The sequence below is a fragment of the Poecilia reticulata genome, chromosome 12 (assembly GCF_904066995.2).
Source record: "Poecilia reticulata chromosome 12, P_reticulata-male-v2, whole genome shotgun sequence".
Taxonomy (NCBI): Eukaryota; Metazoa; Chordata; class Actinopteri; order Cyprinodontiformes; family Poeciliidae; genus Poecilia; species Poecilia reticulata.
The window spans coordinates 25,809,378-25,832,956 of NC_088841.1; the positions used below are offsets into that span (position 1 = coordinate 25,809,378).

The window sequence follows — 23,579 nt, forward strand, 5'->3', positions numbered from 1 at the left end:
ACGTTCCACCCTCATCTATGGTCATGAGCTTTGGGTCATGACCGAAAGAACGAGATCACGGGTACAAGCGGCCGAAATGGGTTTCCTCCGCAGGTGGCTGGGCTCTCCCTTAGAGATAGGGTGAGAAGCTCGGTCATCCGGGAGGGACTCAGAGTAGAGCCGCTGCTCCTCCACGTCGAGAGGAGCCAGTTGAGGTGGCTCGGGCATCTGGTAAGGATGCCTCCTGGACGCCTCCCTGGTGAGGTGTTCCGGGCACGTCCCACCGGGAGGAGGCCTCGGGGAAGACCCAGGACACGCTGGAGGGATTACGTCTCTCGGCTGGCCTGGGAACGCCTTGGGATTCCCCCGGAGGAGCTGGAAGAAGTGGCTGGGGAGAGGGAAGTCTGGCCTCCCTTTTGAAGCTGCTGCCCCCGCGACCCGACCCCGGATAAGCGGAAGAAAATGGATGGATGGATGGATGGATGGATGGATGTAACAAGTACAACAGTCAACACAGTTGTATCTCATAAAACGATACAATAACAGTAAACAGTTTCTATTTTTGTTTGTTCTGGCTGTGAACTTCTAAACATTTCCTACAGTCATTTTTACTTTACCTCTTCTGATTTATTATGTCAGCTAACAATTAACATGTTAATTATGGCAAAACAAAAGTCAGCTACATTTTATTGTCTGGCATCATGGCTTTCCAGAGATAGAATTTTTAACTGCTCCCCTGAAAGTTAGCAGATCTGAAAATGCAGAACTTGTGCGTGTGGTAGAATATCTCTACTCTTTAAGATGTTTATTTGGCAAAAATAATTAAGTTAATTGTCATTAAATGCTGTACATTTTTGACTAAAACCAGGGAAAGAGCAAAAAATGAAAAACAAGTTAAGTTGCCATATTTATTTTCTGTTTGTGATAATGTGGACAATGTCAATTCTGTTACAAATTCTTAACATTTTGTACTTATCCTAACAGTAAGTATTGACTCTGTTTTTTGTATCAAAAATCACTACAGATTCCAAATTATTGTTATTTTTTAGAATTGTGCTAAGAAGCCTTGTTGAGTTTTGACAACCTACCCTTGAACAAACCAACAACGGTGCTACACAAATCAGCATTTGCCTCTCATAAAAAGTTGATCCTTTTTATTACATCTGGAGAAAGTTTGGGAAGGGTAACATCACCCAGATAAAATTTTGTCTCTAAAACCTTAAACTCTGTCAAGGAAATTTGGGGAAAATCCTCAAAACATCTACTTAGATCTTGATAGGCAACATGTTACTTTAAATAGCCACCTTAATCTTTTTTAGGAGTTCCACAACTGTGTAGCTCCACCCACTAATTCCATCACTTTCAAAACTTTAAATAATGTCCATGACCCATACATTAGACTCAAAAACTTTGTTCATTTCAGCACTGAAATCTGGATAGCTGTCATAATAGATTGACAGCTCAAGGACACAGCTACATGTGTGAGCCACAGGTCTTCTGAGAAACCCTTGAATCTTTGTGAAATCGATAATAATTTTCTTATCCAGGAACAGGTCTGAGCCTGTGCAGAACCTTAGAAACAAGGACAGATGCTGCAAATCTGCATTCCTGATATACGTGCTAACGTACTTTTGAATATCCTTCTGATGGATATTCATTTCCTGAGGAAAGACAATGGACTTCAAAACTTTTCTTGCATTTGGTTGCAAGTTTTCATACAATGAAGAAAGGTCCTGGAAGCTGTTCCCGGTGATACTGAGTGTTTTGGCCCACTGTTCAAACGTAAGCAGGCTCTTGGACAAGTGTTTTGTGTGCAAGCTCCTGAAGGATTTCATTTACATTGCTGGCAGTGGGCATTCGTCTGCAACTGTAGTTATCAAGAATCTCTATCAATTCTTTGTCAACACTGCTGAAGTCTGACTGCCATGACTGAAACACAAAACGATCAGATTCAGGCATGCACTTAAGAAAATTCTCACCACCTTTCTTTTTACCTGTCCAAAAGCTGCTTGCTCTAGTATGACAGGTGCAATCTTCATAGGAAGATATTTCTCTCTTGTCCATCAAAGACAATTATTCGCCTACACTCTCCCACTGCTGCTGTCCATAATCATGTCTCAGAAAAGGCACTTTGTAAGTGTTTCCTGTAGTACACTGGTCATAGAATTCTTTCCAGAATTCAGAAAGACAGTCTCTAACGACTCCTCCGTCATCATAACCCATCTCAGGTGTTCATCTGGCAGGACAAGTTGGATTTTGAAGTCCCTATCTAGAAGTCCATCATCACAGAAGTGTGCTATGAGCTCAGAAAGTACCTGACCTCTGTGAACTACCAGTATCTTCTTCACTGCTTGACAGATGATGTGGATTGAGGGGATAGTGGCAAAGTGTCACCCAAAATCTGTGGCTCACTGTCAGAAAACGGTCCTAGAAACACTATGTTACTGCTATCCAAATCCGCCTCCCTGAGCTCTGCAGAATGAAGTGAAAAGTTAATATTGTCATGATTTGTTATGTTTCCAACAAATAGGAAGTCAGAAGTTACTGTGGATATTGCAGATTGGCTGGTTGTTGCAACATTTACAGCAGATGAAGAGGAAGGCTGACTCAGAGAACTGTCTTGATCCTGAAAAAATGGTGAAGACAAAACTTCAACTTGACTGACTGACTGGTTAGCCTTCTTTTTACGTGTGGTCAGGTAAAACCTGAGAACAGTCAGTTTTGTAACATGAAACATTTGTCCAACAGAGATTTTGTCATCAATTGGCACTTCCTGATAATCTTTCAGATCTATTTCAAAATCTGTTATGGACCCTTCTCTATTTCTCCCATTTGGAAAGAAAAGGCCAAGAGCCATCTGGATTAGCTCACATTTTTAGCATCCTTTGATACATCACCTTCCTTGTTCTACCACCTCTTCTTGCTCTTACTTGTTTAAAAGCCTGTTGTTCTTCATCATGAAGCAGCCAGCCTATTTCTATTTTTCTCTTTGACTTCAGAGCATTTTTCTTTACAGTTGTTTCAGATTGCTCTTCTTTTTCCATACCACAGCCATCTTCATGAGCAGTTCTTCTTTTTCCCAGCTTTGATTTCAAGCGCTCAAACAGTTTTGATTTGCGACTGTTTGGGGGCCATTTTCCTTTCTTTTACAGTATCCCAATAGGGCTATGCGGTCTCCATATGATGGCAAATAATTCTTTAACTCTTCATCTGTCATGAGCTGGATGACGTTGGTATCAATCTAAATAAGGACAATAAAAAATTATTTCTTTAAAACTACAAAAATGGAACTAGAATTGCATGCATATTATTTTAATTAAATTAGATGACACTGTTAGACACATGCTTTAAAAAAAACTGTAGTTTTTGAAATGCTGACTTTTTTCAGCTAGTACCTTCTCTCTCAGCATGGTCTCGATAGTTTCCTCAGGAATATTCCTTTGTTTCAGGAAATCAATCAGGTCATCCATTCTGTGATCTTACAAAGAAGAGAAGATACACAAGACCATCATCAGATGTTTCCAATAAAATGTAAAGCAAGTCATACTACAAAATATAATTTTATCTGGAAAACTAATAATAATATAGTCATTCATAATGCCATCCATCAATGCATCAACACCCTCATCCCTAGTAGGGTATGGAGGGGTCTGGTGTCTATCTACATAAAACGAGAGGTGGGTTCACCCTGAACAGGTCGCCAGTCTGTCGCAGGGCAACACAGAGACAGACAGGATAAACAACCCTGCACACACACACACGCACGCACACACACACACACACACACGCACACGCACACACACACACACGCACACGCACACACACGCACACACACCTAGAGAGAATTGAGAGAGACCAATTAACCTGACAGTCATGTTTTTGGACTGTGGGAGGAAACCGGAGTACCCGGAGAAAACCCACCATGCACATGGATGCATGGTGGGTGCACAGGTGGGCTTTCTCTGCATGGAGAGAGCCCGGGGTCTTTCTCCATCCAGAACGACCCTGGGCTGGGACACTCATAATGCCTTTAAGTACTATGATTTTTTGTCAAATATTTTACTAAGGTTAAACTCAAACTATTTCAATGTTACAAATAAAATGTTTCACCAAAATATTTATTTTTTAAATTTAAAACTTTTGTTTTATAATAACTATAAACCACAGTTATTTGTATAATTACACAAATATATGCATATACAGTGGTTTTACTTTTAAAACCTCTTTAAATTCACAGAAAAGATAAGAAAGCATTTATTGGTAATAAAGAACTGTATCGTTCCATATTGACCTTGTCTTTAGCAGTAGAAAAGGAAATACACTGAAAATTAAGCCATCTGAGGAGAATAGAGGTCTTTCAATAGAGAACGGGAGAAACACGCTATAGCAGAGAAGTCACTTACCTCTTGTGTGATCAGAAAAGGCTAGTGAAAATCCAGCTGTTCCACGCTGTCCAGCCTTTTGTCTTTCTGAAACAACACACTGTACAAAAGCAAGCACATGACATAAAATGCCATGACATATTTAGTTTAACTTTTAAAAAATACATAGGCTCAGAGGTATCGTTTCGGTGTCGCAGTAGTTTGGGAGCGAGATCCAGCATCTACGAACTACTCACCAGTTATTACACCACGACTTTGTATTAATCTGAACATGTGTCATTACAGCAAATAAAAGTACCACACATCCTCGGCCGGTCTTGTGGGGAACAGAATTTCTCACAAGACCGGAAAGCTAGGACTGACGAAGACACAGAAAACGTTAGCTTCAAATATATTCATCTTCTTAAGCTATTCAAGATTAGCTAACGTCGTCAGTATGCCAAATTGATTACTTTATACTAGTTTATGCTAGCTTATATTACAGACTTAAATTAACAAAACCACATTTCTTACCGTTGTAAACAGCTATATTTAGCTGGATGCTTGCTGGCGCCAGGCACGACCGATGATAAAGTCAAACGGTACAGGTGGACTGAACTAATTCGAAAGGGGGGTTCAACCTCCACAGTCCCTAAACCTCCTGAGCCGATATAGACTATCTCGTTATTTTGAGATACTATCTCATTATAATGAGATACTATCTCATTATAATGAGATACTATCTCGTTATTTTGAGATACTATCTCATTATAATGAGATACTATCTCGTTATATTGAGATACTATCTCATTATAATGAGATACTATCTCGTTATTTTGAGATACTATCTCGTTATTTTGAGATACTATCTCATTATAATGAGATAGTATCTCGTTATTTTGAGATACTATCTCATTATAATGAGATAGTATCTCGTTATTTTGAGATACTATCTCACTACCTGTCCATTCAGATTGCAGAGGGTATTTCCAATTGACTTAATTTATAACCATGTATGTTAGTATTTGTCTTCATGATCAGCTTCTATTCAGCTAAATATGTATAAAATTGCTACCGTAACCTCGGAGTTGATTAGACTTTTCAGTTCAACTGAAACGGACTGTCAGCCGTAAGAGGCTGTTAGATAAACGCTGCTTTGTTCTTGGGTTGTGACTTGCAGAGCTGGCTTGCAATAATCAGAAAATGTAAGAGATGAAAGACGGTTTCATTCTTAAAGATATTAATAATCGCTTCTTAACGAATCGCCATACCATAATGAAGTTATAAACCGCTAACCCTCCTATTTCTGATGGGTGCCGACCGTTAGCATGATATGCTATCATTGACGCCTACTATATATCTTAACTGAAAACCATTCTATTCAGAATGAGGAATGTATAATAATTTAATTAACCTTATGCAGTATAATTTCCATAATCTAATTTATAACCATATATTGTTAGCATTTGTCTTTATGGTCATCTAAGTAGTTAAAAAGAAATGCAACCGCGGCAATTAATTGGACTTTGCGGTTAAAAAACGTTGCTTTCCGTTAACTGTTGGAATTCACCTAAATATACACAACGTGTTGTGTATTTTTCTGATCAAGTCAATAATTGTGAGATAACACACAGTGTCTTTTCACAGATGAAAGAAAACTGCTCACCAGCGTTCTTTGCCTGGTAAGTACATTGCAAAGTTCAGCAGCCTGTCGAGCGCAAATGTTTTTAACAATAAATTTGGAAATATACGATTAGACAGTGACAATGTGGAAAACCTGAATGTTTTTGACAGTTTCATTCTGAACCAACATTTTATGAACGCAGAAATCTCACAAATTGGACTGAAAATATTTAAAGCTTTTTAGCAAACTTCCTCATTTTGTTGAAATATTTTTTTCTGGACTGTGCTACCATCTTTGTGCACTAAACAAATGTGTAACAAGGTGGTGATCTTATGAGCTGTCTAAAATCCATATACATTACAATCTTAGTATCTAAAAAACAGACTCGATGTCTTTTTAAAAAATCCTCTTAGACAGAACCTTGTCTGAAAACATAAATAAGGTAATAGTGTCACTCCCAACTCTTCATTGCAATAGAATTTCAAATGCACTATTAAAATGGCCCTATTAGGGACAGACGCTCACAGCAGAAGCAGAGTGATGCAAACATAGGACTGCTGCTTTTTACGTTAGTCTGTTTTGTCTATGTGCCTTTGTTAAATAAATTCAATAAATTTAACTGTTATTTCCCTCCTTTCAGACAACCTAGATATTTCCACCAAATTCTGCTCAGTGAGGTGAGTACTAGCAGCATGTGGCTTTATTTGATTTAAAAAAGTTAGCTGAAACGTCCAGAAATGTCTAGATCAAAGCAGCTTGTGTACAGAGGACAAAGAACCTTAGCGGATATGTGTGTTCTGGACTCCTGAAGGTTTTCTGGTCAGCTACTAACAAACTGTTTCTACTCTCCCTCACAGAGAGAAGTGGACCCAAACACCTTCTTCCCTGGTGAGCGGATGTTTCAACGTGGATCAGCCGAGCTGTCACAGCTGATCCAACTTGACTCACACACAATTTGAATAAAATCATGTCCACAAACATTTGCTTTAAATTAGATTCAAACAGGATATGTTGGTTATGCTCACATGACGACCCTGTTGTCCAAAACCCTGTAAGAAACATGACTCAGTACTGCAACAACAATCTGAGTTGTTTTCTGTCACTCACTTTAATCTCTGTGATGAAGAAGGTCAAGTCAACATTAAATTCTGCTAAAGCAACTGGCTCTTTTATCTGTTGGTATGCTGGGATGCATCTTATTTCAGTAAGAATATCATAATCTACATTCATTGAACTATTTCATAAAGGTCATGAAACACAGCAACAACCCAATTCACACCACAAAGCTTAGTTCACAATAGTAGTAGGTATGAATCTTTTCACAGTTTGAACCTTTTCAGATGAAATCTGACCCAGAAGCTGCTCTGTGAGAATGTTTTATTTTGGATGTCTATTGGCTGTTCTTTGTCTCGCAGGTGTTCCACGGACCCTCTTTTCTAACCACTGTCGGAAGCATTTTAATTTTCCAACTGTGTTTTTCCTTTCCTCTTCCTTCCAACATATCTGGAAAACCATTTACTGTGCATTTTACTATCCCATCCCTAAACTCTCCTACGATTTCTTCAAAAACCAGCATCCCAATAGGTGGCCTGGTTTTTCCGAATTCAGGAGCCTGGTTTACCAGTAACCAGAGTTCCTTTATTCTTCAACCATCAGTTTACTGCCAAATTGATGTTTGCCTGTCTCTCTTAATCTAGTTTACCAGTAACTAGATCTGTTTTCCACTCACATCTTACGTCCTGTGACCTCTGAACAGTTCTTCTATTGATTTGTGACAGGATTTTGTGGCATTGATTTGTGGCTATATATTTGAGAAATCCTACTTCTATCGAGTTCATCAGTAACTCATCTGACTATCATTGAGAATCTGAGAGAATCTCCCCTCTCACTGCTCTGTCTTTCCTGTCTACCTCTCTCCACCGCAAGAGTAAATAACTGGAAGCTTCACACATCTAAGACGTCATTTTTGAGTAATCTCTTAAGTTTGAAAAGCTTCCATTAAAAATGGCCAAAATAAATACTCAAAACAGGTCAACTAAAAACTTGATCTGTATAAATTTGAAATTGAAAGCAAAGTTTGCTTTCTGCTGAACTACATTGCTCCAATTCTAATTGGACTTAAGTAAAGCTCTGGTCTGTCTGACAAAATAATTATAAGCACTATTGGCATAAAGTGAAAACGTAAAAAGAAAAAACGTAAAACTTTGATATTTCTAAGACGTCTTTTGAGTAATCTGATTTGGACCTGAAGTTTAAAACACTTCTATTTCAAAATTGGATTATAATTTTCTATTTTAATAATTTCTGAAACAGATCAACTAAATACTTGACTGTATACATTTAAAAACTGAAAATTAATCTTCTGAGCTAAATCTTTATTGAACAAAATTCCAATTGGACTGAAGTAAAGCTCAGTTTTTATCTGAGCTGCCTAATCTGTTCCTGCTTGCTGCTACTGACGTTGGACTGAACTTCAGGTTTGTTCACAGTTTGTACTGACTAGCTATTCAACACTAATACATTGATTGTAAGTGCATTGGTGTAGTTTTGTGTTGTATCTGCTTATCTTGAGATAAAAAGATCAACAACGACATTGGAGTTGCTGTTTCCTGCCTGACCTGTCCAGAATCTAATCAACAATGCCCAGAAAGAATCAGCGTTCCCAGGCTCAGAAGCTCAGATGGCAGAAGGAGAAACAGCCTCAGAGCGATAAAGTGACAGGTACTGACTCGGAGGACAAGTCAGTTGGAGAGTCTTTTGAACGACAGCAGGTAAACAATATAAGTGAAAACAGTTTATCCTCTGTGACACTATCTAATGGAAACACTGCCAAACCAGTATTTCAGCATAATGCAAGAGATACAAAAAGTGCATCACAAATGTCTTATGCTGACATGGTGAAAAGGGGACGTGGTTCAGCTCAGCAGTCTCGAGTTAATGTAGAACTTCAGCCATCAGTGATAAATGTGTGTGCCTCACGGAGTCAAGATTCGTTAAAATATGGAAAATACAGGAACAGTCAGTGTATGGCCAACAGTTTGGTTTTTCTGGCTTTTTTCCATGAGAATGAAACAATTACCAGACCAGATCTTGACCTCATTCTGGATAAAGGTGATGCCGTGTACAGACAGGCTAGAGAAAGATTTCCTCGTAGCATCCATTTGGCAACTGATGAACTACCAAATGAGGTACTGGCACGCAGGTCAACATATCAGATCGCCATGACTCCAGTACCCGTATGTGGAACATTTGGAGGTGGACAGAGTTTTCCAAGCCTGGAAAAAGCATTGAGACAATTGTCATCAGATGTACAATATGGGCTGCTGATCATGTCAGGCTTGGCCATTGGGGTTTTTAGAAGCAGATTTGGTGAGTATGGATACTTTGACCCACACACAAGGAACAAAAATGGAATGCCAATGACATGCAATCTTTTAAACTTTGGCACAGCAGTGATGCTGAAATTTTCCCGTCTTAGTGACATGATTCACAGATTAAAATCAGTGTACACAATGCTTAATGTTCCATCATCTTGTGCATTTGAATTCCAGCCCCTCTCATTTTACCAGAGAGACGCTTCAGACACAGTTGGCACCTCTCCACTGTTAAATGAATCCGAGACACCAATTGCTGTTCAGCAAGAGGTTGAGTCTGCTTCCCTGACACAAAACATTCCTGCTCTTGAGTCAAACATCAATGTTGAAGTCATGTGTCATGTTGCAAGTGGTCCTTCTGATGATGTAATTGAAGGTGTATCTAATGCAGTTAGTTTTATGTCGTCTGTCACACAAGAAAATATAGTACTCCCCATTTCCAGTGAAACAAAAAATGCAACAAGTGCACTTTTGGAAATGTCTTTGAAACTGTCAAAGTACCCTAAAGCGAAAAGACAAAAGATGAAGATGAGACTACTTAAGGCAGAGATACCGAAACAAAGAAAAGAGAATCAAAAAAGGAAGGAAAGAGAAAACTATGCATTAAGCGAGTCCTTCAGAGCAAAGAAAATATCTTATTCTCACAGGAATTTTCAAAACAACCCTGAAAGAAGCAGAAGAAAAACCTGTACATGAAAAATCTGTATAGACAGAGTTATGAGTTAAAGAGAAACAGAGATCACGCATCAGAACAGCATACAAAGAGAATGAAAAATTTAAACAGAGACATTAAAATACTCATGCGGAGTAATTTTATACAGAAATAATCCTAGATTTCAGGAACGACAGAAAAGCTACATCAGAAATTTATACAGAAATAATCCTAGATTTCAGAACGACAGAAAACTACATCAGAAATTTATACAGAAATAATCTAGATTTCAGGAACGACAGAAAGCTACATTCAGAAATTTATACAGAATAATCCTAGATTTCAGGAAACGACAGAAAAGCTACATCAAAAATTTATACAGAAATAATCCTAGATTTCAGGAACGACAGAAAAGCTACATCAGAAATTTATACAGAAATAGTCCTAGATTCAGGAACGACAGAAAAGCTACATCAGAAAATTTATACAGAAATAATCCTAGATTAAGGAACGACAGAAAAGCTACATCAGAAATTTATACAGAAATAATCCAACTTTAGACAGAGACAGAGGTCTTATATGACTGAGCTTTATGCAAAAAACAGAGAATTCAGGCTCAGACACAAAGAACTGATGAAATCCCTAATGAGAGACAAATACAATAAAGACAGTTCATTCAGGATGCTGCAAAGAACAGATGTGCACTGAATGTAAAAAGAAATACAGACAGATGAAAAGATTTCCTCAGAGAGAAACGGAGAATCTTGAAACATGTGTTGCACAAACTATACGCCAGAGAACGACTGATTAATGAAGCCATTTCAGTTTTCAGATTAAATATAAAGGCTGGCCCTACTTATGTGTGCACTGTGTGTCACAAGTCCTCGTTTCCCAACCAAGTTGAACTCTGTAAAAGGTCAATTATGTAAAGAAACCAGATGTGGTTGAACAGTGTCTAACAGGCAAGTATGTCCATGTTGCGATGAAGCTGCACGGATAGACAGTGTACAGTACCTCATGAGAGAAGTCAAGAGTGGATTTGTCACACCTGCCACAGACTCTAAAGAAAGGATACATGCCACCACTAGCAGCAGCAAACAACTTGACTTGGCAGAAATTCCCAGTGAACTGTCAGATTTGATATTCTGGAAAGACACCTGATTGCTAAGTGCATACCTTTCGCAAAGATCATTCCTCTTCCAAAGGCAGACAAAGATTATAAGGGGCAATTTTGTGTGTGTACCATCAGAGCTCCAAGAGACAGTCAATGCCTTGCCCCGGCTTCGGAGTGAGTCCCAAGTGATGAGAGTAAAATTGAAGCGACGTTTGTCCTATAGAGGTCATCAACTTTTTCAGACAGTAACTGGTCTAAACTATCTCTGCATTACTAAAACTGAAGCAGATTCATCCAGAGTATCGGGACATAAATATTAGACATGAAGCTGAGCTTTGTGGACCCTACACTTCCTGATGATGATGACGATGATGATGATGATGATAGCGAGTAAGTATGGATGAGGATGACTATGATGAAGCAGATCTGATGGAAATTGACGAGTATGAGAAAATGCTTTATGTGAGGCTGAAAATGATCAGGACATGATTGTGAACAACTCCAGCCACAGATGAATGACGGAGAAGAGGTGATTTGCCAAATGGAGGATTTGCTATAGAATCATGCCTTCAGCCTCCTGACATATCAGAAGAGATACTTTGTTTCTCTGAAAGTACATACTGCTTGGCGCCGGCACAATCAATTCACCCGTCAGCTTTTTTAAGACCCCAAATTTGGAATCCATGAGCTTCCCGGTACAATTTCCAACATCAGAGACCTTTGGAACAAGGAGACTCATTAAAGTGACACCAAGTGGATATTTCAAGTCACGGCTATTTCATGTTGATAATCGCTTTGCCAGAGACCCAACATACTTGTTTTTTGCACAGTTTGTGACGAGATACACTTGGCTAACAACAGCATGACGATTCAGCTACGAAAAGGAAGACCAGAACCAGAGATGGTCGCAGAATAACCTCAGGTATGTTGCAGGACAAACGAGAGGTTGAGAAACTGGTGAGAAATAAGACGCCATGAGATTCATGCAACCTCTAGAGGTACTCCAGCATACTGGAACAGAGCAACAAAGACTGTTCAGTTTAATTCGTCAAATTGGCACCCCCTGTTTTTTTGTCACGTTTTCAGCTGCAGAGTTCAGATGGCCTGAATCATTCAAGCCATAAGAGGCAACAAGGTGAGGAAATTGATGTCGACGCTCTTGACTGGACCGCAAGTCTGAGATTCTGCGATCCAATCCTGTCACCTGCATGCGTTTATTCGATAAACGAGTTGAGGCACTTTTCAGAGATTTGTTGCTGTCAGATGCTCAGCCTTTGGGAAGAGTGATTGACTATTTTTACAGAGTTGAGTTTCAGCACAGAGGAAGTCCACACATCCATGCGATGCTATGGGTTGAAGGAGCTCCACAGCTGGATGAGTCAGACGATCAAACTGTGTGTAATTTTGTTGATAAATACATCTCGGCACAGCTTCCTGATCCAGACAGAGAACCAGAACTGTATCGGAAAGTTTCTGAAGTTCAGAGACACAGTAAGATCACACCAGATCTTGTTTCAAGAGTGTGAACTCTGGTTGTCGATTTGGTTTTCCAAGCCCCCCTGCAGAAACACAGTGATCTCCAGACCAGGTGAGAACAATGACACTGAAACTGCCAAAGCCAAACTCAGACCTTTGATGCAACTCCTGAACGAACCTGAAGTCGCTTCCATGAGTTTAGAGCAGATCCTTTCTCGGTGTCACTTGACGCTAGAAGAGTATGAATCTTGTCTTCAGACCATGAACAAAAGACTGCCATCTACTTGAAGCGTGATCCCAAGATTGCTGGATAAATGCTTACAATCCACATCTGCTTAAAGCTTGGGACAGTAACATTGATGTGTCTTTCATACTAAATGCCTACTCATGTATACAGTATCTAACAAATACATCACAAAGAAAGAAAGTGGACTGTCAGAGTACCTGAAAACAGTGATTGACAATTCAAACATGGACCGAGTCAATGAGTGTGATGAAATGAAAGCGATCATGCAAGCGTACTCTAAAAGCGAGAAATTAGTGCTCAGGAGTGTGTTGCTCGAGCCTGTGGATTAAGATGAAAAACTGTTCCCGCAGTGTTGTGTTCATACCCACAGACGATAATCCTGTAAAGATGAGTCGACCAATGTCTTTCTTGGAGGATATCCATCGGATTCCTGCAATATATGGATGACCAGTTTGACGGATAAGTACAAAGCAAGGCCTGAAATACCCGAATATGAGGAAATGTGTTTGGCTGATTTCGCTGCTACCTGCAGGTTTGTAAGTTCAGAGAAGGCAAGCACTAATGGTGTTTTACCACTTTTAAATCAGCTGGGATTTGTAACAAGGCGAAAAAATGACAAGCCCTCCGTCATCCGCTACTATCATGTTCTAAAGAGAAGGAACCGGAGCAGTTTTATGCCAGATTACTGAGACTGTACCTTCCTCATCGGTCAGAGTTTGAAATTCGAAGCGTCAGTCTTCCTACCTACGAGTCCTTTTACTCCTCTGGCTGTGTCCGCCTACCAGGTTCAGACCTCCTTGAAACCGTCAAAAGTGTTGTCAAGAGAAACAGAGACAATATGAGAAAAACAGTGAGGAGATTGAGAGTGCCCTTGAAGAGTTTGAGGAAAGCAGAGACCATGTGATTGATGAGTGGGGTAATTTTGCTCCTGATTCTGAAGTTGTGAGGTTGCAGTGTGACGACGACCTTCAGCCGGCAGAGCCTGAAAACGAACAGGAAAAGTACCAGACTTTTGTCCTCAGTCTTCTGCCGTCAATGAAATGCGAGCCATCAGAGAACCTCCCGCTATGGATCCGAATTTGCTGAGACAAATGTATCAGAACCTGACCAGAGCAGCCTGTATGTTCTATGCCATCAGAGACTTCTGCCTTAAACTTGTGTGCGGTCTGAAACCAGAGCCATTTTTTCTGTATGTAAATGGTGGGGCAGGTACTGGAAAGTCGCATCTGATTCGATGCATTTACTCAGAGGCACGCAAAATACTCAGCAGGCTGCCACGCTTCTCAGAGGATGCTGATATTTCTGCTCCAACTGTTCTGCTCACTTCTTTCACTGGAACGGCAGCTTTCAACATCGGTGGAACAACACTGCACTCTTTGTTTAAACTTCCAAGGTCGTTAAAACCTCCAATTCAAGGTCTTGGCAATCAGTTGGATGAAATCAGGTCAGAACTATTCAACGTTCAAATCTTGATCATTGATGAGATCTCAATGGTTTCTAAGCCCCTCTTTGCTTATGTGGATGCACGCTCAAACAAATCAAGGAAGTCATAAACCATTTGGAGATGTATCTGTATTGGTGCTCGGCGATTACGCTCAGCTGAACCAATTCGCCAATCTACACCTCTTGTGTACACGACCCAGCGGATATTGACTTGTGGCAGGAACATTTTCAAATGACCTCTCTAACTGAGATTATGAGGCAAAAGATGATATTGCGTTTGCAGAGATGCTGAACAGAATTCGGGTGAAAGGAAAAACTGATGAATTGTCTCAGGCTGACAGAGATTGTTATCACAAGCCATCACAGAACCAAGTCTTTGCCCTGCTGACGTTTTGCACATTTTTGCAACCAATAAGTTGGTGGATGAACACAATTTGGCAACTCTGAACTTGTTACATTCCAACATCATCACCATCGACGCAGATGACTTCCAAAAGGATCACGAACAGGCAGAATGGCACGCAAAGAAAGACCATGCAAGGGAGGTAGAAATGATTAGCAGACACTTGAAAGTTGCCGTTGGAGCTCATGTCATGCTTACCAGAAAATATCGATGTTCAAAATGGACTAGTTAATGTGCATTTGGTGTCCTAACAGCTGTTGTAACTTCTGACACTGATGAACACAGCATCAGTAAGCTGGGCCTGACAATGGATAATCAAACAAGTGGGACCAGAAACCAAAGTGGACCTTCAGAGACTGCCAATCTTGTTTACATCGAGAGAGCGGAGGAGAATCTGAAGCTAAATGGAGTGGTACGTAGACAGTTTCCTGTGAAACTGGCTTTTGCTTGTACTATTCACAAAACCCAAGGCCTAACAACAAATGCAGCTGTGGTGTCTTTGAAGAAAATCTTTGAACCAGGTATGGCATACGTAGCTCTCAGCAGGGTAACGTCTCTCAGTGGACTCTACCTACTGGATTTCGACGAAAAAAAAATATTTGCCAATCCTCAAGTCACTGCAGCTCTTCAGACCATGAGACAAGCCAGCGTAGATGACATGATGCCTCTTCTTCAGGTGAAAGAAACTTTAACAGGCCAGAATCACTGGTAATTGTTTCGCATAACACCGAGGGACTCCCATCTCACATCTGTGACATAAGAAAACATCACGAACTGTGTCTGGCAGATGTGCTGTGTCTGACTGAAACTCACCTAAAAGGATCTTTTGTTTACGACAATCTGCATCTGGATGGCTACAATATGTTCAAACGAAACAGACATGTGTCATACTCAAATTTTCCCCAAATGGCTTCCAAAAGTGGAGGTGGTGTGGCGGTTTATGTGAGAAACCATATTAAGGTTAATGAAAGAAATATTTGCAAAATGTGACTGATCTTGAATTTGTGGCTTTGAAGGTTGAGTCTCCATTCAGGGCAGTGATTGCAGCTGTGTACGACCTCCCGACTACAGCCTGAGACCGTTCCTGGAAAATCTGGTAAGCCTTCTGGATGCACTGGAGATGTTGGACTGTCACCCTGTCATTGTATGTGGAGATTTCAACGAGAATCAGGTACGCAGTTCACCAGGGCAAATTCTGGAGCTGTTTCAGTCTCGGGGATATGTTCAGTTGATCACTTCTGCTACCACAGAGAAAACACATTGCTTGATCTAATTTTCATTTCTCAGCCACAGAAATCTTTACATTCAGGTGTGATGAGAACATACTACAGTTACCATGATCCTGTGTTCTGTGTCCTGTCCACAACCGAATCATCAGAGGTCTGTGAGTAAAAGCATGCCAAGGTAAACTTTTTTTAAAATGACTGTATTTCCTCTTAAATGTCTTACACACAGCGTTCCTAATTATATTTCTTCAAATCATTACATTATTCAGCCAATAAGAGTTATGCCATTTTTTAAATATTAGGAATCCAAACAGTTTATGTTTTAGAATATTGCAATTTTTCCAGTGATAAACTTTGTGGTAGAAACTATTAAAGTTTATATATGAGGCTTTTGTCACAAAATCTACCATTTGATTAACCTAAATAAGTCTGCTCATTTAGATTTGAGACTTTAAATTAAAGATTAATTTAATATAATATTAAATATATAAATATATAGTATGTAATATAGGATATGATTAATGTAAAATTAAATTCATAAAACTTTAAAGAAGTCGTGGCTTGTGCATTTATATTGATAAGTGCACAAACCACAACTCTTTCAGCAGTTCTAAACAAGCTGCTACAGTAGATCACAAAAAAATTCACCAGGAGGTCTGTGTGTAACACAGGCTTCTCATGAACCAATAACATATGCCAGCTGATGCCCCTTGGGATGAAAAATGGGAGTTTAGGAGGGTTCAGGCATAGTGGGTGGGTGGTGGGTGGGGGGCTTTGACTAGGAACATTTTAGTCTCAACATCAGTTAACACCACCTGAAAAACGACTGCAAGCTTCAACATCTCCTCCAGTTCACACTCGACCAAACAGAAGATCCTACTGCATCCTAACACGACAGTCGTTATTGAAGGCACAGGGTGAAATGCATCCTTTCAGCTCACAACTGAGCACTGGTGACCACTGAGGGAAAAAAGAACTTCCTTACACAGAAACATGTTCTCCAGCTTGAGCACTCAGAGACATGTCCTCTTGCTGCATCAGTCAGGGATATCCTACTGCTGCGGCTGAAGTGGAGCTATTTGATTTGTAAGTGTAATGTTCACTTCTTTTCTCTGAGAATGCTATTGTTACTCATGATAATCTCTTTGCATTACAGATTAAAGTGTCTTAAGTTGTAGCTCGGCCATCCACTCCAATCAAGCTGAGACTCTCACAGCTAAACATGAAGTTAACATCTGTTCATGAAACTTCACTTACAAGACATTGTGTCTCCTGCAGCAAGGTTGAAGGTAACTACCTATCATGTGTCATAGGACGTTTACCGTTTATAGGTCATCACACATGTTTTCTCTTGGTTTTCTCAGGAGGACTTTCCCATGCATGTCTGGTATCCCAAGGCATCCCTTTCACCAGCAGAGATGAGGTGCAGCCGACTCTGGTGAGAACTCAATATTGCTTCTGTTCAACTAACTGAGAAATAACTACAATCTTTGTCCAGCTGACTGTCGTATTTATTTTTTCATCTTTAGTGGCGTAATGTTAGCGTGATACGACAGCAAAAACGCGTTGTGACAGATGACATGATACAACAGTCAGCATTTCAGGACACCTGTGGAGGACTGAGGCTTCCATTTATTGATTTATTTTGAATATTACAGTATAAAATCATGCACAGGACAAGAAATCCAAAAGACAGATATTTTTGGACCACAGTTATCTTAACATTTGAAAGAAGTAGAAGAAGTAAGAAACTTGAACTGTTTGCTCAGAGGTTAAAGTGTCTCATTTTTTCCTGAAGATCTGCACCCATCTGTCCAATTGTTGCAAACACTGAGCAGGTTAAAGGAAGCTGCAGCGGCAATCAGAAAGACCCCATCGAGTGTGAACATTTATATCTTCACAGTGACTGATTTTTAATTATTATTTTAACTTGCATCACCAGAATATCTTCACAACAACCATGTAAATGTGAACTATACCAGTTTTGACAAATTTGTAATTAGCTCATTTCATTCTGCTAAAATCCTGTAGATTGCAGATTTACATCATGTTTACGTACAAATGTGTTTTTTTAATCAGGTTTCCACATGTTGGGTTAAAGTGTCAACTAGTGAAAGTTTAAATATGTAAGATATCAAATCTCAAGTGTTTTAGTTTAGCAGGATTATTTTCATCATACTAAAAGTGGGAATAAGACGGGACTCCTAGTGTGTAAACTTGTGACTTTATGCAATGAGTAATGCTTTGTCACCTGTTGATATTAATGAACATGGTGACAATAAAAAGGAAAGAAAAAACTAAATCTTTACGAGAAACCAAAAAAAAGTAAATTATGCTATTGTAATATTTTTAAAGTCACATATTACACAACTGTGAATCCTGTATTTATGTGGGGGAGGGGTATCAGCTGGTAAAATGTTATGGCAAAGGATTGCCACACTTATGCTATTTGAGCAGCTAATATAGACATCAGGGAAAAGAAAAGAGAAAAGCATTGTCAATTAATTTTAATCATTAGCAAAATTAGAATGAGGGTGTTGAACTAGTATAGTTTAGCAATAGGATAAACTACACTCAGATACTACATTTTAAACTGATTTGTTTCTTGGGGTGGGGTTTGGTCACATTCTTTTCAGTAGAGGCTTTGTAATCTTGACATTCCATTCTTTAAGCTTAAGAATGAAAATACAATACATTTCTAAATATAATTGACCATGTCCTCATAGGTTTTTTCTGTATCTGTGTAACTTGTACACCTCCAGTTTCACAATGTATTGCTACTACTGTGTTATGCTTTAGTGAGTTTTTTCTTTACTGAAGTATAAAGCATGAATCATTTTTGATCATTTTCATAATCAAAAATAATTCCGTTCTTTTTTTTGCACAGAAAGCTGTTTATTGTGCATGATTTGAGAAGACCTACTTCTCATATCATGTCTTCTAAAAAGCCCAGTCAGTCGTGGCAGATGGCTGCTTGTATCGAGCCTGGATCTGTCAGAGGTTTCTTCCTGTTGAAGGGAGTTTTTCCTCTCCACTGTTGCTCGGTACAAGGGATTGCAAAAAAGTCAATGATACACAGCAAATGTGTTTCACTTTTATGTCCCATTGAGGAGGAATAAATGGTAAATATCATTAAGGCAATGCAATCTTCTGGGTTTCTTTAGAAACTGTTTACTTTGAATAATTCAGAATATTGTACTGCTTGATAGTCTGAATCAAATGAAATGTTTGTATGACTTGACTGAAATGAAAAAGTTCTATGACATTTTACAAAATGTGTGACATTGTGTATTGACAGTATGTAAAAAAATAAATAGAACTGAGTACATTCTTAGTTTGCCTTTTGATGCATTATTACACTTAGTGCAGTTTTCCAGGTTTATATTCAATTTATTTATTTTGCATTTAATGTGAGTGTGGTTATGTTCATTTTTTGACCTCAAGTCCCAAATTTTCCAATCCATTTACAAATTAAAAATCTTTTGGTTTACAAAACTCATTTGGCTATTTTACAAAAATTAAATCCATGTAAGGTTTTCCATCACAAACATTAATTAATAAATGTACATCATATTAATGATGTACAAAAAATCTTTGTTGCATACAACAAAACAATGTCTTGTGCAGGAGACACAATGTCTCCTGACACCAACTGCCGCTTTTTTAGAGTGAGGAACATGGTGGAATTAATGTACATCATATATTAATGATGTACATTAATAAATGTACATCATTGCATCGTTGCATACAACAAAAAATCTTTGTTGCATGCAAATCTGCAAAAAACATTTTGTGCGGTGATATTTATAGCTGGTGAGGCTCCAATTTACTTATAATCAGATTTACAAATCTAAACCCTGCATGTTATTGTTTACATAAGGAAATTATGCGCATGCGTACAATGCTGGATGGCACGCTGCTATTACATCCATAGCAGCGCCGCCTTCGCAGAATAATTCTGTTATAATTCCGTCAAACAAACTTAGACATGTAGATATTATTAAATTCGTGCTGTGCTTAATAGCAAAGGGAGAAACCGTTAAAGTACAACTCAAAACCACGTCTTTCTCGCTCTCTGTATCAGCACAGCTAATGTGTGGCTAGCTCCGTGGTACTGTCTCTTACTCTGCAGTTGAGCTACAATATCTGGGCTCATGAGTGCCCCCAGCGATAAGGCACGAGAACTGCCTGCCTCAATTAAGAATCTGCATGCTGTTTGCTATCTTCAATAATTTGCCGTTAAAGATCGCTCCTCAGCAAACGAAGCACGTTACACACACAGTTGATGACAATAAAAACACAGTACATTAAATACATAGAATGAATTATGGAAAATCAGTTCATACATTAAATGTTTTTAACCATGTTATTTGCGACGTACAGACAGACGGAGCATCGCTCTCATAGAATAACAGCCAGTGCAGTTAGCGAGAAGTTGTGCAATCCCAGGTGCTGCATCACTGGCTTTGCTTGTTCAAATTAAATGATAAAGAGATACTTTATAATACAAATCACAGGGTGAACATATCTTTATAAATGGTTTCATTCTTATCTTTCAATGAAAATGTCTGTTACATGCTTCCTGTGATATACATATATATGTATCACATATATATATCTATATGTACATATATATATGTATATATATATAGATATATATACTTTTACTTCAATTTCGTAACTATTTTTTAAAGTCTTCTGCAAGATTTAATCAAGTTCAGTAAATCATGTATCAAACTGTTCTGCTTCTGCTGTTCGTTTATGCTTTTTTGTTTTGCTGTCTCACTTCTTCAAATATTTCTGGCTTTGTAATAATTACTGGTTCTCCTATTTTATTGTTTTTCCTGTCTTTCTATGTTTCACTGTTCAAACTGTTTCAACTTTTTCTGGTTTTAAAGTATTTTCCGCTACTGCTATATTTATACTTTTTGATTTGTTCCACTTTCCAATTATTTCCATTTCTTCTGCTTTCCTTCACTTCTTGTGCTTCTCTCTACTTTTTCTTGCATTTTTGCAGCAGAAATTCTGCAAATACTACCCTTTTTTATACTTATTACTGTTTCACTATTCAATTGTTTCAACTATTTCTGGGATTGCACTAATTTCCTGTTGTTGCAATTATGCTCTTTCTTAAACTCTGTTTCACTTTTTGACTTTTTCAAATAATTCAGGTTGCACACAAACTCCTGCTTCTGCTGATTTCTGCTATAATTTATATATTATATAATTTATACAGTATAATTCACTATTAATTCACTATTAAATATATTAATATAGTATATTCACTATTCAACTGATTCAACTATTTCTATTTCTTCTGCTTTCTTTCACTTCTTGTGCTTTTCTCTACTTTTTCTTGCATTTCTGCAGCAGTCATTCTGCAAATATGCATTCTCACGGCTGTTTCGCTAGGAACAGCTATTTTTCTAGTTATTAGGGGCATGCCATAGCAATGCATAAGGAGAGCAGTACTGCCTCCATGCATTGCATGGCAGGCACCTATTGTTCTACACCTAATAGAATGTCTCTTTATTAGGGGCATGCCATAGCAATGCATAAGGAGAGCAGGCACCTATTGTTCTACACCCAATAGAATGTCTCTTTATTAGGGGCATGCCATAGCAATGCATAAGGAGAGCAGTACTGACTTGCGAAGCAAGTCAGTACTGCCTCCATGCATTGCATGGCAGGCACCTATTGTTCTACACCCAATAGAACGCCTCTTTATTAGGGGCATGCCATAGCAATGCATAAGGAGAGCAGTACTGACTTGCGAAGCAAGTCAGTACTGCCTCCATGCATTGCATGGCAGGCACCTATTGTTCTACACCCAATAGAACGCCTCTTTATTATTATAGGTTTATTCTTCCGTCACCGTTAATGCGGCTCGTACCGCTGCGTGCCCACCCACAAAAGTGGTATCAAATCGTGCGGCTCGATGCCGAGAAGGGAGCTATTACTTTTATAGGGGATCGGAGTTACGACGGCGACGTAAAAAGCGAAAAACGAGCGAAATTTCCAACTGCCGAAACGTTAGAGTGTAACTGAAACCAACTGCCGCTTTTTAGAGTGAGAAAGAGGGTGGAATTTTGACCCAAAAATAATTTTGAAATCGTTCTCATTGCCGTAAAACTTGTGCTATTGGTATGAAAGTTGGTCAGGAGATAGCACCGCATGTCTGCTCCGGTAAAATGTTTTCAAAATTTCTCTAGGGCTTACGGTTTTCTGACCAGGTGCTTCAGAGCAAAGTTATGGGACATGACCAAATGACGCTCCCCCTCAGTGTTTAATATAGGTTTTTGAATAATTACTGAGCTCACCACACACCATATTTCTCTCATCACTGCAATTTCTGTGAATGACCTACAGATATGAATCACAGGACTATCAGAGACGACAAGTAGCCCTCTCATACGCTTCAAACGGTTTTTGGATCGGCATAACGGTTCCCGAACGGGAAGGGGTCGTTCAGACTGCTTTTTTCATTAAAAGTGACTGGGTGTTCTCAAAGTTGCATGAAGTGTCTCTCACACACACACAGCAGTTGGCAGAGGCTTGATCGCTATGGCAACTGCTGGTTTGGACTACAAGGTCTCTGTAGTTCTAAACATGGTGGAACACCTTAATACAGAGGGCAGAGCAGAAGGTCAGAACTACAACATGGGGGATCATTCAGTTATTACAGAGGAGGGCTGAGCTAGAATGTAGAGCTACTTGCTGTTTTGGGCATTATATTGGTGGATTAACCAAACCACTGTTACACATTGGATTAGTGTGTCTATTTAAAATGAAGCTTACTTAAAATTTCAAAATAAAAGCCCTGACATTTTTCACATCAGGTTATTGGTCTTTTGGGCTTTATGGGACTGGTTTAAACAAACCAGAGTTGCACATTGAATTAGCGTGGTCATTAAAATGAAGCTTACTGAAAGTTTCAAATTAAAAGTCTGCCTATTCCTCTAGTGTTAGTGCACCGCCGAAGGTGGTGCAATAATATTAGCCTTTTTTATGTTATTTATTTCTCAGGATAGTGAACTGCCTTGCGCAGCAAGGCAGTTCATTAACATTAGCACAAACATTAGCATTTGAGCCCCCTTGACTACATGCTTCACACGGTTTTCGGATCACTCTAAAAGATCCTGAATAGGATGGAGATGTTTGGACTGCTTTGTTCAGATAAACTAACTGCTTCAAACCGTTAGAATCTGTTTATCCCTTTGTGTCTCACTCACACGGTAGTTGAGCTGCTCTTTAGAACTACAATGACTGACGGTCAGAACTACAACATGGCGGAACTCCCAAATGTCACATAGGGATGAGCTGGCTCTTAGATCTGCTTGCTGTATGGGGCATTATTTAGCTGGATTAACCAAACCACAGTTACACATTGGATTAGTGTGTAATCCACTGTAAATAAAAAAGCTATTGTAAAGTTATTGTAAATAAAGCTTACTGAAAGTTTCAAAATAAAAGCCTTGACATTTTTCACATCAGGTCATTACTCTTTTGGCCTTTATGTGACTGGTTTAAACAAACTACTGTAACACAATGAATTGGTGTGGTAGTTAAAAAGACGCTAGCTGAAAGTTTCAAAATAAAAGTCTGCATATTCCTCTCGTGTTAGTGCACCGCCGTAGGCGGTGCAATAATATAAGCTTTTTTTATGTTATTTATTTCTCA

The 23,579-nt window shown here is 39.0% G+C and overlaps 2 long non-coding RNA genes across 2 annotated transcripts; both read left to right on the top strand.

Moving 5' to 3' along the window:
- The first annotated feature begins 5,699 nt into the window (after positions 1-5,699).
- LOC145554343 (uncharacterized) lies at positions 5,700-7,196 on the top strand. The gene is made up of 3 exons (XR_014090332.1): positions 5,700-6,022; positions 6,605-6,641; positions 6,822-7,196. It is a non-coding gene; the product is annotated as an uncharacterized LOC145554343 (long non-coding RNA).
- Positions 7,197-16,943: 9,747 nt separating this feature from the next.
- On the top strand, positions 16,944-17,397 carry LOC145554089 (uncharacterized). Its single transcript, XR_014090123.1, has 3 exons — positions 16,944-16,985; positions 17,056-17,188; positions 17,264-17,397. It is a non-coding gene; the product is annotated as an uncharacterized LOC145554089 (long non-coding RNA).
- The last annotated feature ends 6,182 nt before the right edge of the window (positions 17,398-23,579 follow it).